The sequence below is a fragment of the Stegostoma tigrinum genome, unplaced genomic scaffold, assembly GCF_030684315.1.
Source record: "Stegostoma tigrinum isolate sSteTig4 unplaced genomic scaffold, sSteTig4.hap1 scaffold_252, whole genome shotgun sequence".
Taxonomy (NCBI): domain Eukaryota; kingdom Metazoa; phylum Chordata; class Chondrichthyes; order Orectolobiformes; family Stegostomatidae; genus Stegostoma; species Stegostoma tigrinum.
The window spans coordinates 113,841-128,105 of NW_026728185.1; positions in this window are offsets into that span (position 1 = coordinate 113,841).

Consider the following 14,265-nt stretch of genomic DNA (forward strand, 5'->3'; position numbering starts at 1 on the left):
ATTACATCATGCTAGCCCTTACTTCTAAGTTTCATGCTTTAATCAACCTAATTAAGCTGCCATTAATAGCGAGCCTACTTATACTACCATTGGTCTACACTCCCTTCACCTGTTCAAGCACCTCATTCTATTAAGGTACAGCATTTGATTGATTATTGCAACATTCCATAATTCAGTACATCATCCTACTGATCACTGTAAGATTTAACCCTTCTTCTGACCCTATATTCTTATTTTCTATCAGGCAGCAGAGAGCGAGGGAGGGAGAGCAAGTGAGGGAGGTAGCGAGGGTCGGGTAGGGATTGAGGGAACGAGGGACAGTTAGGGATGGAGGGACGGGGAGGAAACGAGGGAGAGAGGGACGGAGAGGGAGAAAGGGATGGGAAAGGAGCAAGGGAGCGAGGGACAGTTAGGGAGGGAGCAAAGGGCATAGAGCGCGGGAAGGAGGGTGGGAATGAGAGACAGGGTGAGTGGTAGTGAGGGGCAGGGAGGGAGAGATTTACCGAGAGGGAGCGAGCGAGCAAGGAACGGGGAGGCAGTGAGGAAGCGAGTGAGTGAGGGACAGAGCAAGGGAGCGAGAGATGGGGAGAGGGACACAGAGGGAGAGAGGGATGGAACAAGGGAGCGAGGAACACAGCGAGTGAGCGAGGGACAGAGTGCGGGAGTGAAGGACAGGGAGGGAGCGAGGAAGCGAGTGAGAGAGCAAGGGTAACACCGAGGGAGCAAGGGACAGGGGGGGTAGTGAGGGATGGGGAGTGAGAGAATGAGGTAGAAAGGGATGAGGATAGAGCGAGGGACTGTGAGGGAAAAGGGATGCAGGGAATGGGGAAGGAGTAAGTAAGAGCGTGCAAGGGACTGGCACTGAACAAGGGAAGGGAGGGAGTGAGGGACAGGGAAGGAGTGAGGGATTGAGGATGTGAGGGATGGGAAAGGAGCGAGGGGCAGGGAGCTAGAGAGGGATGGGGAGCAAGGGACGGGAAGGGAGGGGTCAACTGGGAGAGAGTGATGGAGAAGGGACAAGGTAGCTACAGGGAAGGAGCAAGGTGGAGGGAGCGAGGGACAGGTGCGAGGGGCAGGGAGGGAGCGAAGGATGATGTGGAGATGAGGGAGCGAGGGACAGAGCAAGGAAATGAATGACAGGGACGGAGGGAGGGAGCAAGGAACGGGGAGGGAGGGAGCCAGCTTTGGAGAAGGAGGGAGAGAGGAAGGGAGGGGTCGAGAGACAGGATGGGAGGTAGTGAGGGATGGCATGGGAGTGAGGGGCAGAGAGGGAGAGGGCTATAGGGAGTGAGGGAGGGAGTAGGAATGAGAGGAGCAACAGGGAGGGAGCAAGTGGGAGGGATTGAGGGAAGGGTTGGAAGTGAGGGAGAGAGGGAGGGGGAGCGAGGGATAGAGGGATGGCGAGAGTGAGGGAAGATGAGGGGGCGAGGGACAGGGAGGGAGTGAGTGAGTGAGGGATGGAGAGGGAGCGACTAAGTCAGGAACGGAGCAAGTGTGCGAGAGACGGAGTGTGGGAATGAGGGAGCAAGGGACAGGTAGGAATCGATGGACAGTGATTGAGTGAGGTAGTGAAGAATGGGGAGGGAGGCAGTGAGGGAAGGGAAGGGAAGGAGAAAGGGACGGGGTGGGAGGGAGTGATGGATTGGGAGGGATCAAGTCGGTGAGGAATGGAATGAGGGAACAAAGGACAAAGTGAAGGAGGGAGTGAGGGACAGGGAGGGATAGAGCAAGGGACAGAGAGGGAGGGAGGGTGGGAACCAGTCACAGGGTGGGTAGTAGCGAGGGATGGGGAGGGAGTGAGTGGGCGAGGGATGCAGTGACGGACCAAAGGACAAGGACAGAGGGAGGGAGTGAGGAACAGGGAGGGAGGGAGTCAGGGTCGGAGAGGGAGGGAGGGAACGAGAGACAGGGTGGGTGGCAGTCAGGGGTGAGGTAGGAGTGAGTGGGCGAGGGATGCAGTGAGGGACCAAAGGATGGGTTCAAGGGACTAGGAGCGAGTGAGGGGGTGAGGGAGAGAGTGATGGGGATGGAATGAGGGACCGGAAGGGAACGAGTGAGCAGGGGACAGAGTGAGGGAGGAAAGAACAGGGAGGGCGGGAGAAAGGGATGGGAATTTAAGGGTCAAGGGACATAGAGTGAGGAAGAAGGGTGTGGGCAGGGAGGGAGCGTGGGACGGAGAATGGGAGGGGTTGAGGGAATGAGGGTGGATATGGAGGGAGCGCTTGATGGATCGGGAACCTGGTAGCAAGAGACGGGGAGGGGATGAGGGATTTGGAGCGAGGGATGGGAGCGAGTGAGGGAATGGGAGTGAGCAAGGGATTGGGAAGGAGTGAGGAGCAGGGAGCAAGGAATGGGCAAGGAGAGGGCGACAGGGAGTGAATGACAGAGAGGGAGCAAGGGACCGATAGGGTGTGAGTGGGGGAGAGAGAGAAAGGGTCGGGGTGGGAGTGAGGGACAGGGAGGGAGTGAGGAAGCGAAGGACAGCGAAGGAGCGAGGAATGGGGAGGGAAAGAGGGATGGGGAGGCAGCGAGTGAGCAAGGCACAGAGCAAGAAGCAAAGGACGGAGAGGGTGGTAGAAAGGAACGTGGAGGGAGGGAGTGAGTGATGGAAATGGAGGGAGAGAGGGATGGAGAGTGAGGGAAGGAGGGAACAAGGGACAGAGAGGGAGGGAGTGACGGACATATAGGGAGCAAGGGAGAGAGTGAGGAAAGGGAAGGTTGGGAGCAAGGCACTGAGAGGGAACAAGGGATGGAGTGAGCGAGGCGGAAGTGAGGGAGAGGGAGCTAGGGATGGGAGCGAGCAAGGGTTGGAGAGGGATCAAGGGAGTGAGGGATGGGGAGGAAGTGAGGAAACGAGGGGCAGGGAAGGAGCGAGAGAATAGGGAGAGAGAGATGATGGGTAGTGAGGGACAGGGAGGGCGTCGGTGACAGGGAGTGAGTGAGGGAGAGGGAATGAGGGAGCGACAGGGACAGAGTGGGCGGAGGGAGGGATGGGAGGGACAGAGGGACAGCGAGTGACCAAGGGTTGGGGAGGGACTGAGGGATGCAGCAAGGGCCAGGGAGGGTGATGGACGGGGAGGAATGGAGACTGATTGAGGGATGAGTGGGAAGGATGGGGAGGGAGCGAGGGATTGAGTGGGAGCGAGAGAACAAGGGACACAGTGACTGCGAGAGAATGGAGCAAGGGACAGAGGGAGGGACAGGAAGGGAGGGAGGGAATGAGGGACAGGGAGGGAGTCAGTGAGCGAGGGGCAGCAGGAGAGAAGTGCAGGGAGGGCGGGGAGTAAATGAGCAAAATGCGGAGAAAGAGGGAGTGAGGAATGGAGAAGGAGAGGAGGGAATGATGGACAGGGAGGGAGGTAGCAAAGGGTGGGTAGACAACGAGTGAGCGGGGGAATGGGAGAGAGCGAGGAAGCAAGTGAGCAAGGGATGGAGTGAGAGCGTGAGGGGCTTGGGGATGGAGAGGGAGGGAGCGAGGGATAGGGAGAGAGGGAGCAAGTGTCAGGGAGTGAGGGAGCAAGTGACGGGTAGGGAGCAAGGAACGGTGAGGGAGTGAGGGATAGGAGCGGAGCCAGGTTGCGAGTGACAGGAAGGGAGGAATGGAGAGGTGGAATGAGGGATGGGTAGGGAGCAAGGGATGGCGAGGCAGCAAAGTATAAAGGGACCAGGAGGGAGCGAGGGAGTGCGGAACTGGGGGGGAAGTATGAGATGGACTGAGTGAGCAAGGGATGGGGATAGGGGGAGAGAACAAGGGACAGGGAGAGAGAGAGAGCAAGGGACAGGGAGGGAGGGAGCAAGGGAGGGAGTGAGTGAGTCAGTGATGGAGTGAGGGAGAAAAGTATAGTGAGGGAGGCAGCAAGGGACAGGGAGGGAGGGAGAAAGGAATGGGGATGGTGGGAGTGACGGGTAGAGAGAGAGGGAGGGAGGGATCGAGGGATGGGGAGGGAACAAGGGAGGGAGTGGACAGGGAGTGAGGTAGAGGGAACAAGGAACTGGAGTGAGTGAAGGAGTGGGAGCGAGCAAGGGACGGGGAGAGAGTAAGGGACAGGGATGGAGCGAGGGATGATGGAGAGTGGGATGGGGAGGGAGGGAGCGATAGAGAGTGGGCGAGGGAGAGGGAAAGAGGAAGTGACAGGAAGGGAGCAAGCTGGAGGGAACAAGGCACAGGGACGGAGTGAGAGATGGAGCGAAGGACAGGGAGTGAGTGAGGGACGGTTAGAGGGGGACAGGGAGGGAGTGATGGACAGGGAGGTATGGACAGGGTGGGAGCGAGGGATGGGTTGAGGGCGAGGGAGCGAGGGATTAGGAGGGAGTGAGTGAGTGAGGGAAAGGGAGGGAGGGAGCGAGGGACTGGGAGGGAGGGAACAAGAGACAGGGAGGGAGGGAGTGAGGGATGACAAGAGAGCGAGGGATGGGGAGAGACGAGGTATGGGGTGGGAGGTAAGTAGTGAGGGGGAGGGAGGGAGTGAGGGAACGAGTGAATGAGGGTCAGAGTGAGGGACAGGGAGGGAGGGCAGGGAGGGAATGAGCGAAGTACAGAAATGGAGCGAGTGAGGGATGGAGACGGAGTGGGGGAAAGAGTGAGGGATGGGGAGGCAGGGAACAAGGGACAGAGACAGAGAAAGGAAGGCAGTGAGGGAGCAAGGGACAGGGAGTGAGCAAGGGAGCAAGGGATTGGGAGGGGGGGACCAAGAGATGGGAGGGATGGAGTGGGTGCGAGGGGTGGGGAGTGCGGGAGCAGGGAGGGAGCGAGGTAGAGGCAGCAAGAGAGTGGGAGCAGGCAAGGGATGGGGAGGTATCGAGGGAATGAAGGAAGTGGAGGGAGCGAGTGACTGAGACGGAACAAGGGATGGAGGGAGTGGGGCTGGAGTGAGGTAGAGAGAGCGAGGGACAGGATCAAGTGAGGGAATGGGAGCGAGCAAGGAATGCGGCGGGATCGAGGAAGTGATGGACAGGGAAGCGAGTGATGAGGAGAGAGAGAGAGACAGGGAGAGAGCAAGAGATGGGGAGAGACTGAGAGACAGAGCGAGGGGTGGGGAGGGAGTTATGGATGGGGTGGGAGGGAAGTAGAGTGATTGAGGGACGGGTGGGAGGGATGGGGAGGGAGGAAGAGATAGATTGGGAGTGAGGGAGCGAGGAACTTGTAGGGAGCGAGTGAACGAGCAAAGGAGCGAGTGAGCGTGAGGTGCAGTGAGCGACGGGGAAGGATGGAGCGAGGGACAGCAAGGGAGAGAGGGACAGGGAGGGACTGAGGGATGGGGGAGTCTAGAGTAATTGGGAGTGAGTGAAGGAGCAAGAGACGAAATGTGGAAGTGAGAAATGGGGAGAGAAGGACAGGGAGAGGGCCAGGGAGGGTCAGGTAGAGAGCGAGTTGCAGGGAGATAGACAGTGTTGGATGGACAGGAAGGGAGCAAGGGACAGGGACAACGAGGGAGTGAGGGACAGCGACAAGGAGGGAGTGAGGGACAGGGTCAGGGAGTGGGGCAGCCAGGGACGGGGGTGGGGAGAGCAAGAGAGTGAGTTTCGAGGAGGGAGTGTGGGACAAAGAGGGAGCATGCGACTGGGAGGGAGTGCGGTAGCGAGGGGCGGGGATGGTGTGAGGGACTGGGAGAGAGTGAGTATTGGAGAGAGAGGAATGGAACAAGGGATGGGGGTGGTGTGAAGGAGGGACGGGGAGCGGGACAGGAGGTAGGGATGGAGTGAGAGATGGCAAGGGAGTGAGTGAGCAAGGAATGGGGAGGAGTGAGGGATGGAGTGAGGGACGGGGTAGCGATGGACAGATGGGTAGGAATCGAGGGACTGGGAGGGTGAAAGGGATGGCGAGTGAGTGAGGGATGGCAACGAAGCGAGGGATGGCGATGGAGGGGGGGGCAAGGGACTGAGGGAGGGCGAGGGTGCAAGGTACAGCAAGGGAGCGAGGGACAGGATGGGCGCGAGGGCCAGGGAAGGAGCAACAGGGAGGGAGAGATGGAGTAAGTGACAGGGAGGGACGAAGGGAAAGAGACAGAGACAGGGAGGGAGGGAGCAGCAGGGCGGAAGGGAGGGAGAGAGCAAGAGGGAGGGAGAGAGAGAGGGATTGGGGTAGGGGCAGGGTCTGGAGAATGGGGAAAGGGCTCAGGGAACCAGATACAGGACTGGGGGCGATGGAGACGGGGAGCAGAGAGAGAGAGAGAGAGAGAGAGAGACAGTGAGAGAGAGAGAGAGAGAGGATGGGAGAGAGAGAGAGAGAGAGAGAGACAGAGAGAGAGAGAAGGAAACAGAGGCAGAGTGAGAGGTAAGAGTGAGGGGGGAGGAGAAAGATAAAGGGTGCAGGGGGGATGCAGAGAAAGGCGGCGGGGTGGGGACGGAGAGAGAGAAAAAGTGTGACAGGAAATCAGGGAGAGATCGGGTCAGAGGGAAGAATACAGTGTGGAAGATGGGGTTCACACAGGCAGAGGGTGAGAGATGTGGGTGTGGACATTTGAGGACGAGGAAGAGAGAGAGACAGGATTCCAGGAGAGGGAGGGAGTGGTTTGGAGACGGTGGGTGGAAAGAGAGAAGGAAGGGAATGCAGAGAGGGATGGGGAGTAGGGGGTTATTGGAGAAATGTGGTTCAGAGACGGAGAGAGCGAGTGAAGAAGGACAGGAGAGGGAGAGAAAGAGACAGAGATATACCAGAGGTGAATGCAAGGACAGAGTGACTTAAACCCAACTCCTGAGCTCAGTCCCGAAATCTTCCCATTCCCTTGGGGCCGAGTCTGTCTCTCCAACTGAGCTTCTTCAACACAAAGACAAACAGCAAGATAGTTTGTTGTGCTGCTTGGCACTTTTTAATTAACGTTAATAAAATATTGAAGTTATGGATGCAGTCAGTGGAATGGTGCCTTTTCTCTTTGGCCTGTGAGTTGAGAGAAACATTGACATGTTTCCCTGTAACCCCCTGTGGGATAAGGTTGGATAAACCAGCACTACCCTCAGTCTGTTACCATAGCGACAGGCTGCTTCATTGCTGAAACATTGAACTGAAATGAGAAAATCCTGGATGGATTGATTAATGAGTGAATTTGATTGATTGATGAATTTGGGTAAAGGGATATTTCAGCACATTCTTCAGCTGCTGCCTGAACTTAGTCTGGGTCACGGCATAAATCGCGGTGTTTGTGCAGCAACTGAGGAGCTGCAGCATGAAGCCTGATTCCTGCACAAACCAATCTAGATGCATAGATTTATACCCAATCCACAGCATCCGATACCAGATAGAAAACACCATTAACATCGAACATAAAAAGATGAAATTGGCCGAGATAACAAACAGTAAAATGATGGATTTTTTTGGATTTTTCATTTCTGTGTCACACTGACCGTCCCCACTGGTGTGAGCCCGGAGTCTCCTGCGGGCTCTGCTGGTCACTAAAATGTGTCTGACGGTGAAAACATTGAGCAGCAGAATCAGGAGAAATGGAAGAGTCGTGGTTAGAATGTGGTGGAGGAACTCAATTGTGAGCCAGACACGAAAGGATTGAGAATCGACTGTTATCTCACAAAACCAGGAGGCATTCTGCAGCGAATAACGAGCTGTGAGCATAAAATACCAGAAAATGTTCTTTAAGCAGCTCAGCACAGTCACTGTTCCCGGAACCACAGCCGCCGTTTTCTCACTGCAATATTTACTTTTCAGCTTCTGGCAACAAATCGCCACAAATCGATCAAAGTTGAAAGTGACGGTGAACCAGACAGAACAGTCAGTGGCTGCATAAAGCAGGACGGCGTGGATATTACGGGGATGGACAACAGGAAATAAAACTTTTCCCAATAAACAATGGGAATGTATCTCAATATCAGGTCGAGGATAATGACCAGTAGATCTGCCACTGCCATGGCCCCCAGGTAACGTCTTACACATGGAGACAATCCACAATCTTTATAAAGCAGGATGTAGATCATCACTACGTTAACTGTGAGGAAGGAAATCAAATAAATTATACATCAGCCTGGAGACAAATTTAACAATTTGATTGAGGGCCCATTGACATTTCAAATGTTTCACTGATTTATTGAAAAAAACGAAGCTGAAGTAACAAACATCAATGTCTAAATACTTTTTAAAAGAAATGTAACATATCAAACAAGAAGAATTCTCACACCAAACACACAAATAAACATTTATAAGAACAGAAGCTTTCTAGAAAATTCTCACACACTCGATCACTCGAGATTCAGGCACACGTCACTTCTTCACAGTTGCTAATACGAAGGGTAAAGACTTGCCTTCCTGAAGAAGTCTCTCCCAGTACCCTGAACAAAAATGGAGTTTGGAAATTTCTGTCTTTCAGTCTAATTTGCGGCAAATTTTCAGACCAGCCAGTGGTGAGGAGACGCGAGAATATTATATGTTGCTTTCTAACATGTCATGGTTTCAGGAGGAGGGTACTCCCACGTTCGAGGTGGGAAATAGGGATCTAAAATACTGTCTTTTGGGGCTGGAACATATAATCTTTTGTCTTCTCAGGTATTCAGTAATAATATCTATTTAAGAATCTTCATAGTGCAGAGTTTCTTTCCCTGACGTTGCAATCTACAGATAATAGCCATTTAAGCTGGAAATCATGGTCAATCAATTAAAGATGTCAATAGTTTATCTCAATGGCACAGCACATGCACTCAACATCCTGTAGTTGAGGAAAGTACCTCGTATTTGTTCAACACTGAAAAAATCTTCCGTGTGTAATTCAGTAAAGTTAATCAGAATTTGATAAATCTAAACTCAGTTGATAGATGGTGAGCAAAATGTGACTCAAAATCTGGGCATGACTTTGGTCTTGTATAATGGGTAGCGCCAAAGCCTCTGTGCCAGATCTCTGCATTCAGTTCCCTTCCCTGAACCTGTGGTAATGTCACCACCTCTAGACCAAATGTTCTGGATTCCAGTACTGCCAATTGCAGAGGTGTGTCACAGCATGTCAGAACAGGGTGATGAGCAAACTTTCAGAACAATAATATTGCAGAATCAGGGAGTATTGCAGTGCAGAGATAATGGGAACTGCAGATGCTGGAGAATCCAAGATAATAAAGTGCGAAGCTGGATGAGCACAGCAAGCCAAGCAGCATCTCAGGAGCACAAAAGCTGACGTTTTAGGCCTAGACCCTGATGAAGGGTCTAAGCCCGAAACGTCAGCTTTTGTGCTCCTGAGATGCTGCTTGGCCTGCTGTGCTCATCCAAATTCACACTTGATTATCTAGTATTGCAGTGCAGTTGTAATATTCCTACCTCTGGGCATAAAGGTCGAGATTCAAATCCCACAGAGCTGATACATCATATGTCTGAACAATACAGTTAGCAAAGAACAAAAACAAAGAAACCGACAGCACAGGAACAGGCCCTTCGGCCCTCCAAGCCTGCGCTGATCAAGATCCTCTGTCTAACCTGTTATCTATTTTCTAACGGTCTGTGTCCATTTGCTCCCTGCCCATCCATGTACTTGTCCAAATATATCTTAAAAGACACTAACATGTCTGCATCTACAACCTCCACTGGCAGTGTGTTCCAGGCGCCCACCACCCTCTGTGTAAAGAACTTTCCACGCATATCTCCCTTAAACTTTCATCCTCTCACTCTGAAATCATGACCCCTAGAAATTGAATCCCCCACTCTGGGAAAAAGCTTTTTGCTATCCACCCTGTCTATACCCCTCATGATTTTGTAGACCTCAATCAGGTCCCCCCTCAATCTCTGTCTTTCTAATGAAAATAATCCTAATCTCTCCAACCTCTCTTCGTTTCTAGCACCCTCCACACCAGGCAACATCCTGGTGAACCTCATCTGCACCCTCTCCAAAGCCTTTTGGTAATGTGGCGACCAGACCCGTACACAGTACTCCAAATGTGGCCGAACCAAAGTCCTTCCCATACAACTGCAACATGACCTGCCAACTCTTGTACTCAATACCCTGCCCAATGAAGGAAATAATGCCATATGCCTTCTTCACCATGCTATTGACCTGCGTTGTCACCTTCAGGGAACAATGGACCTGAACACCCAGATCTCTCTGTTCATCAATTTTCCCCAGGACATTTCCATTTTCTGTATAGTTCGACCTTGAATTTGATCCTCCAAAATGCATCACCTCGCATTTGCCCGGATTGAACTCCATCTGCCATTTATCTGCCCAACTGTCCAGTCTATCCATATTCTGCTGTAATTTCTGACAGTCCCCTTCACTATCAGCTACTCCACCAATCTCAGTGTCATCAGCAAACTGGCTGATCAGACCACCTACACCTTCCTCCAAATCATTTACATATATCACAAACAACAGTGGTCCCAGCACAGATCCCTGTGGAACAGTACTGGTCACAGGTTTCCAATTTGAGAAACTCCCTTCCACTACAACTCTCTGTCTCCTGTTGCCTAGCCAGTTTTTTTATCCATCTAGCTAGCACACCCTAGACCCCATGTGACTTCACGTTCTGCATCAGCCTGCCATGGGGAACCTTATCAAACACCTGACTGAAGTCCATGTATATGACATCTATAGCTTCATCAAACAACTTTGTCATGTCCTCAAAGAATTCTATTAAGTTGGTAAGACATGACCTTCCCTGTACAAAACCATGTTGCTGATCACTGATAAGCCCTTTTTCTTCCAAATGGGAATAGATCCTATCCCTCAGTATCTTCTCCAGTAGCTTCCCTACCACTGACATCATGCTCACCGGTCGATAATGACCTGGATTATCCTTGCTGCCCTTTTTTAAACAAGGGTCAACATTAGCAAGTCTCCAGTCCTCCGGGACCTCACCCACGTCTAAGGACACAGCAAAGATATCTGTAAGGGTCCCGGCTATTTCCTCTCTTGCTTCCCTCAGCCACCTGAGATAGATCCAATCCGGGCCTGGGGACTTGTCCACCTTAATGTCTTTTAGGATACCTAACACTTCCTCCTTCCTTATGTCAACTTGACCTAGACTAAGCAAACATCTATCCCTAACCTCAACATCCGTCATGACCCTCTCCTTGGTGAATACCGATGCAAAGTACTTCTTAAGAATGTCACCCATTTTCTCAGACTCAGCACATATCTATCCTTCTTTATCCTGAAGTGGGCCAATCCTTTCTCTAGTTATCCTCTTGCTCTTTATATATGAATAAAAGGCTTTGGGATTTTCCTTAACCATGTTTGCCAGCAATATCTCATGTCCTCTCTTAGCCCTCTTAATACTTTTTTTTTCAGATTCGCTCTACATTTCACATATTATTGCAAAGCGTCATCTGTCTTCAGTAGCCTAGACCTCATGTATGTTTCCTTTTCTGCTCTTGGCTAGTCTCACAATTTCACCTGTCATCCATGGCTCCCTAATCTTGCCTTTTCTATTCCTCATTTTCACAGGAACATGTCTCTCCTGCACACTAATCAACCTCTCCTTAAAAGCCTCCCACATATCAAATATGGATTTACCTACAAACAGTTTCTCCCAATCTACATTCCTCAGATCCTGCCGAATCTTGTCATAGTCGGCCTCCCCCCAGTTTAGTACTGTTCCTTTAGGACCACTCCCATCCTTGTCCATGAGTATTGTCAAACTTACGGAATTGTGGTCGTTATTTCCAAAGTAGTCCCTACTGTAATATTAACCACCTGGCCGTGTTCATTCCCCAGCACCAGGTCCAGTGTGGCCCTTTCCCGAGGTGGACTACATAGATACTGCTCTAGAAAACCCTCCTGGACACACCTTACAAATTCTGCTCCGTCTTGACCCCTAACCCTGAGTGAATCCCAGTCAATGTTGGGAAAATTAAAATCTCCCATCACCATGGAGCTGGAGCTGCATGAACTACGGAAAATTAAAATCTCCCATCCCAATGAAGCTGGAGCTGGATGAACTACGGATCATTCGGGAGGCAGAGCGGGTAATTGAGAGGAGCTACCGGGAGTTGGTCACTCCTAAGGCTCAGGACAAGGATAGATGTGTTACAGTTAGCGGGAGGAAAGGGGACAGACAGACAGTGCAGAAATCCCCTGTGGGCATTCCCCTCAGCAATAAGTATACCGTTTTGGATACTGCGGGGGGGGATGACCTACCAGAGGAAAGCCAGAGTAGTCAGTTCTCTGGCACTGAGCCTGACACTGTGGCAAAGAAGGGAAGGTGGCAGAAGAGAAAAGTACTCGTGGTAGGGGACTCGATAGTTTGGGGAATTGACAGGAGATTTTGTGGTCAGGATCAGGATTCCCAGAAGGTATGTTGCCTCCCTGGTGCCAGGGCCCGGGACGTCTCCGATCGGTGTATAAGGTTCTAAAAGGGGAGGGCGAACAGCCAGAAATCATGTTACATATTGGCACTAATGATATAGCCAGAAAGAGGATTGAGGATATAAAAAGTGATTTCAGGGAGTCAGGATGGAAACTGCAAAGCAGGACAAACAGAGTAGTGTTCTCTAGTTTACTATCGGTGCCACGAGATAGCGAGGAGAGGAACAGGGAGCGGGCGCAGCTTAACACGTGGCTACGCAGCTGGTGTAGGAGGGAGGGCTTCAGATATGTAGATAATTGGGATGCCTTCTGGGGAAGGTGGGTCCTGTACAAGAAGGACGGTTTGTATCTGAACTGGAAGGGGACCAATGTCCTGGGTGGAAGGTTTGCTCAAGTAGTTCGAGAGGGTTTAAACTAGTATGGCAGGGGGGTGGGAACCTGAGCTGTATACCGGAGGTGAGAGTTGATGCAGGTGAGGCAGTATCAAGAGGTAGACCAGCTAGTGGGAAGGATTTTCCTGGGAAGGAACCAAGGGATCAGTTAAAGTGTGTTTGCTTTAACGCAAGGAGTATCAGGAATAAAAGTGATGAACTTAGAGCATGGAACAGTACCTGGTGCTATGATGTTGTGGCCATAACAGAGACATGGGTTTCTCATGGGCAGGAATGGTTGCTGGATGTTCCAGGGTTTAGAACATTTAAAAAGAATAGGGAGGGGGGAAAAGAGGAGGGGGTGTAGCACTACTAATCAGAGAGGGTATCACAGCTACAGAAGTTTCCATTGTCGAGGAAGATCTGCCTACTGAGTCGGTCTGGGTGGAAATTAGGAACAGCAAGGGAGTAGTCACCTCGTTAGGGGTTTACTACAGCCCCCCCCGCCAATAGTAGCAGGGAGATTGAAGAAAGCATCGGTCGGCAGATTTTAGAAAAGTGTGGACGCAGTAGGGTTGTTGTAATGGGTGACTTTAACTTTCGTAATATTGACTGGAACCTCCTTCGAGCAGAAGATTTGAATGGAACTGTTTTTGTAAAGTGTGTTCAGGAGGGTTTCCTAACACAGTACGTTGACAGGCCGACGAGGGGAGAGGCCATTCTAGACTTGGTGCTCGGAAACGAGCCGGGGCAGGTATCAGATCTTGTGGTGGGAGAGCATTTTGGTGATAGTGACCATAACTGCCTCACATTCTACATAGCTATGGAGAAGGAGAGGATTAGGCAAAATGGGAGGATATTTAATTGGGGAAGAGGAAACTATGACGCGATTAGACATGAGTTAGGAAGCATGGACTGGGAGCAATTGTTCCATGGTAAGGGCACTATAGACATGTGGACACTGTTTAAGGAACAGTTATTGCAAGTGATGAGCAAATATGTCCCTCTGAGACAGGCAAGAAGGGCTAAGATAAAGGAACCATGGATGACGAGAGCGCTGGAGCTTCTTGTGAAAAGGAAGAAGGCAGCTTACATAAGATGGAGGAAGCTAGGTTCAAGTTCAGCTAGAGAGGATTACACGCAGGTGAGGAAGGAGCTCAAAAATGGTCTGAGGAGAGCCAGGAGGGAGCACGAGAAAGGCTTGGCAGAACGAATTAGGGAAAACACAAAGGCATTTTACACTTATGTGAGGAATAAGAGAATGGTCAAAGAAAGAGTAGGGCCGATCAGGGATAGCATAGGGAACTTGTGTGTGGAATCTGAGGAGGTAGGGGAAGCCCTAAATGAGTTTTGTTTGCTTCTGTCTTTACGAAAGAAATGAACTTTGTATTGAATGAAACCTTTAAAGAACAGGTGTGCATGCTGGAATGGATAGAGATAGAGGAAGCTAATGTGCTGAAAATTTTGTCAAACATTAAGATTGACAAGTCGCCAGGCCCAGACCAGATTTGTCCCTGGCTGCTTTGGGAAGTGAGAAATGCAATTGCGTCGCCACTTGCGAGGATCTTTGCATCCTCGCTCTCCACTGGAGTCGTACCCGAGGACTGGAGAGTGGCAAATGTATTTCCTCTCTTCAAGAAAGGAAATAGGGAAATCTCCGGCAATTA